Raw genomic sequence first — 5,395 nt, forward strand, 5'->3', positions numbered from 1 at the left:
CCATTGTATCATATTTTTAACTTCAAAAAATGAATGTATAACTCCAATGCCCATATTGTTCATTTAAATTAATCTGGGATGAAACAAATACCTGCTGACTGCCTATTCTCTCCAGAGCTGCAGTTTTTCTCTTTTAACTCTGAATGTACAGACTGGGTCCATAACAGCACACATGATATGCACAATTGGTTAGTGAATGTTTCTTGGATCTTTATTATGCTCTTTCATCATGCTCTTGCTGTCTATAACCGCTTTGTAAATATCCCACATATCACCTGGTTTGCAGGATTTACTGAACTATTATGTTGCTTATGCTGCCAAGTAAATCTATCTACAACTATTTTTGCAATATTCCATACAGGACAAGTACTGAACTGTCTTCTGTGATCTTTACAGTAGCATTTAGGTGGTAGAATTTATTAGCCCTGGCTTACAACTGAGGAAAGTGAAACTTGTAAAATTAAAGAATGTGTCCCAAACAATGTGGCTCATGGCAGATCTGTACATGAACACATTCATGACTGCCTGATCAAGAGGTGAGTGGGTGAGTCTGGAACACTGGCAAGCCCCTCATCTTCTTTGACTCCCCTATTGAGAAGCTCTGCTCTGAAGTCTTCTCCTGGTTCCTGAATCATTGCCTCCTTGTACTGCTCCTCCTCCCTCCTTCCTCTTCTCTGATGCCCCATTGTGGCACCAATGGACAGCAGTCTTAAGCTGCAGAAACTAGGTTAGTGCCTCTCAGATTTTGATACCATCTATCCTAAAGTTTTATCATTGTAACTATTTCTGGAGGATGCCTGCCGATAGCATGGGTAGTTAAATAATTGATGCGATATTCATTCATGTATCATATTTGAGAGTGTAAAATATAGGAATGTAGCAGTTAAAACAGTAACAACAAAAAGCTTAATTTTCTTAGAAGAAAATGCTTAAAGATAATAATGAAATAAATGAAGTATATGCAAATAAACAACGTATGTATCCCACTATTATATATGTATGTATATATATATCATAAATACATGTATGTATAAATAGAATAATATACCAGCTAGTACATGTTATTTTTAAAAACTACTTACATAGTAACTGGCATTTTATATGGCTTTAAAAATTAAATGCTCTGATGACATGTGAGTAATTTCAAGGTAACTGAAATACACTTTAAACTGAAGCTTTGAAGTATTGCTTCACTATATTATTACATGCATTAGCTGTATTGTAATAGGTAAGCAAAAAGATATTCTTATTAAAATCACTACATAGAAATGGTCAAATGCGATTGTAGTCCTAACACACCAAAATTTTTGTGAGTACAACTATGAAAACAATAGAAATAGAAGGTGAAAAATAGTAAACTTTTCATAAATCTGACCTAAATTGTATTGATGTTTTTAGGTGATGGAACAGAAAGTCATCTAGCCAAAATAATTCATGTCATTTGTATATTAAATTTTTCAGCTTGAAGAACTTACCATCATATTTCTTGGACAAAATGCTAGCAGGAGCTGCTTGAATAATCCCAAAGAATTACAAAAAGCTCTTTCTGCTGCCATATTGTGTTTAAACGATTTATGTTCCCCTTATTATAAGTATTTGTGGTACCTCAACCCCATTTAAATTTAAAATGTCCACCGGTGTATCAATTGAAGAAATATGCTAAACCTTAAGACCGGTGATTAAATTTATTTTCTTAATATCCATTGCATAAATTCCTAAAATATATGATCAGTTTATACAAATAGTAGTACTCTCTTTTGAACATAAAGGATAACTTCTTTATTTTTCTTTTATTTTAAAAGATTTGTTTATTTATATTTCTAAAAGGCAGAGTGACAGAGAGGGACACACACACACACACACACACACACATATCTTCCAACTGTTGGTTCACTCCCTGCTTGCTGTAATAGCCAGGTCTGGACCAGGCTGAAACAAGGCAGAGACCCAAGGACCTGGCCTAACATCTGCTGGTTTCCCAGGCTAATTATCAGGGAACTGGATGGAAGCCGAATAGCCATGTCTGGAACCAGCACTTTGATATGGGATGCAAGTGTCACAACTGGAAAATTAACTTGCTGTATCACAACACCTGCTCCAGGATAGTTTTTTGAAATTTTTTTTCTTGTTTCAACAACAAATGTTTTTAATTATTGTAGCTGAAGTCATTTTGTATGTACTGGAATATGTGCTGTCTGTCTTAGATAGCTCATATGAAGAAGAGTATGGTAGACAGAGGAACACAACATGTTGTTGAGAAAATAGAAATAACCTCTAAGGGTGATGAAGAGAAAGAATTTAATTCAAATGTGCCCCCAAAGGAAATAAAGAGAAAAATATTGGAAAGGAGTATCAACATCATCTCAAAGACACATAGGGGAAAAGCAAATTTAACCTTCTCGCCCTTCTCTTAGATCTGCAAATGGGTTAAAATACAGGATAATGTGTTTTATACTTATCCCTCTAAAGAAAATTACATTAAAATACATAAATTCACATAAAATAGCCCAGGAGAACAGGAAGAAATTTGTCATTCACCATCTCAGCTCAAAAACTGCAGCCTTAAACTAACTGAATGAAATACTTCCTCTTTACCTTGAATTTTTGATTAAAAACACATAAAAATTCACTACACAGATTTCAGATTGGCATTTAGGTATCTTCCCTAATCTCAACCCCTATCACTTACCCTGCTAGTTCTACTGGAGCAGATTGGATACTTATAAAACAAATTTATGACTGAGAAATCACATAATGTATGATAACATACTTAAAATCATTTGACTACAATGTACAAAGCAACCTAGAAATAGCAGTTTGACACTTTTAGATTTCTCATTATCTACCTTATTTGAAGCATTCTTTCATGTGTGTGTGTGTGTGTGTGTATTTAAAAGCTTTATTTATTTATTTATTTGAAAGGCAGATAACAGAAAAATGGAGAGACAGAGAGAGAGGTGAATCTCCATCTGCTATCATTCCTCAGATGGCCACAACAGCCAGGGCTGGGCCAGGCTAAAGCCAGGAGCCTGGAACTCCATCAGGGCCTCCCATGGGATGGCAGGGGTCCACCCACTTGGCCCATCATCACGGCTGGATCAGAGGTGGAGCAAGTCGGACTCGAACCAGCACTCTGATAACAGATGATGGGATTGCAAGTGGCTTAACCTGTTGAGCCACAATGCCAGCCCCTCTTTCATATGCTTTAGAAAGACATTTTTCATGGAATTTCTTAAATTTTCCAAGAGGAATTTTGTGTTTCTATGTCTTATTCACAAATGTACAAGTACACTCTACTCTCATCTCTCTGAATAATAATTTTAAGTTAATCATCACTGGATGCATTCACACCTTTTGCAATGTTCAAGGCCAGTTGTTTGCAAGGATAGAGATTCCACACATGTTTCATATCAAACTTACTTACCCTTTAGAAACTAGGGTACACCGTATTCCTTACTCTGGCTTGCCTTCTTCAGTATTTTTTCCATAACACCAGTTATTTTTAGCTAATTTTTTCAGGCAAGTCAGCAAAGATAGTTTTTTTTTTCCCTTAATTCCAGTTTCACCCTAATTCACTAATATCCTACTCATGCTTCTGAGCTCTTGGCATCTAAATCATATTTCTTTTTAGACATTTCATTACTGACATTATATAAGGCTTTACATCTTTTGCAATTCTTAGAGGACAGAGCCTTTGGTAAGAAGTCCAGTCCTTGGATCCACTTCCTAAGGAGAGTATGGAGGTGGAGGAGGAGGAGAATAAACTCTACCAGATGTTCTGCATATGGAGAGCCCAGGATCATCACTGTTCACGTCCAGCTTGCTGTGTCCTTTGGGAATTAACTGAGAATGTCCAATGGTAAGCAAGACACAGTAACAAAAAAATCTACAACCAGTGGTCAGGATGGTTATATGTCCAGATCAGCTAACCAATTGAAGAAAGAAGCAAAGAGGCCCTTTCCTCTTCTGTATCGTCAGACCTTTGGCGAGCTTTGCCATGTTCTTGTCTATTATTTTTCCTACTGTCCTGTCCATCAACATGCAGAAAGTGCACATCTAAATTTCATTTTGGAGTACCCAGTTTCCTTGATGTGTATTTCCTTCCCAGGAGACAATTCTGGCTGCTATTAGAGTTTTCCTTTCTTAAACCTAGGCCTTTAATAAAGAAAATGTTTGGAAACATAAGCTTCTGAAAAACTCCAGTATGGATGGATAATTACATTAGTGATATCTGCACAAGACCTTGTCTGGTCCTAGAATGTTTTCCTAGCAAATAGCCTCAGCAATCCTTCACACTCCTCTACCTGCTGCTCCAAGCTGTGAACTCACCTGTCCTGCCAACTGTGATTTCCAAACTAGCATAAAGTGGTATCGGATGGTACAAGAGCAGTAAGGCCAACCCACAACAGTTGATACTTTCAGCAGTTATGAGCTAGGTCTGTGATACCTCAGTAGTTCCTGAACACGCGGAGGCAACTAACATTGTATTTTTTAATAATTAATTTTTAATTTACAGAAAAAGGTCAATCATATAGGCCATGGAATATTATTACCATTAGTTGAGTTAAACATATATCAGGTTTATATTTTTAGTTTTATTTATTTACTAATTTATAGAATTTTGCCACCATTTACCACGTAACCACCCAAAGTAAGCATGCAGCTGTATTTCTGCTTCCTTTTGATTGCTATGGTTTGCATTATGAAAGCATCTTCAGAATCAAGAGAATGAAAATATCTCTCACACCTACCTGTCTCTTCATGCTACTATCCAAACTCATTTTCCCTTAGTTGATCACTTTTATTACTTTTGTTTGACTTACTGAAGTGGCCAGAAACCTCCACCTTGAGAGTGAATGGGAGTGGTGAACACTGACACCTTTTCATTGTTCCTGGCCTTAGGAGAATCCTTTCAGATGCCCATTATCATTTTGAGAAAATTCTCTGCACTTTCTAGTTTTCTGAGGAGGGATTTAAGATTTTTCAAATGCACTTCCTGCATCTGTAGTTTATATGATCATTCATAAAAACACTCATTAGCCTAAAGGCTTTGAAATTTTTATCATTTCTGTTCATTAGCCTCTTGGGTATTTTGCTCTCATTTACTTACATTCATCAAGTTGCGTGCTGTCGAGGGAGATTGCAATCTTTCAAGATTTTTGCCCCAGAACATCTTATAAGTGATATGCAGCTAGAATGCTATGAATTACTATTTACTATGGTGTGGATTTAAAACATAGTATGCTTGTGCAAATTGTATATTTCTCTTTTCTATTGATTATTCTTTACTCTGGACATTAATAAAAATGTAAAATTCAATTAAAAGACAAGGAGAAATTTTAATCCAATTCAGCTGTTAAAGTTTTTTTAAATATGAATAAATATTGAATATTCT

This window comes from Oryctolagus cuniculus, chromosome 14, assembly GCF_051225735.1.
Source record: "Oryctolagus cuniculus isolate XC-2025 breed Fujian yellow rabbit chromosome 14, ASM5122573v1, whole genome shotgun sequence".
Classification (NCBI taxonomy): Eukaryota; Metazoa; Chordata; class Mammalia; order Lagomorpha; family Leporidae; genus Oryctolagus; species Oryctolagus cuniculus.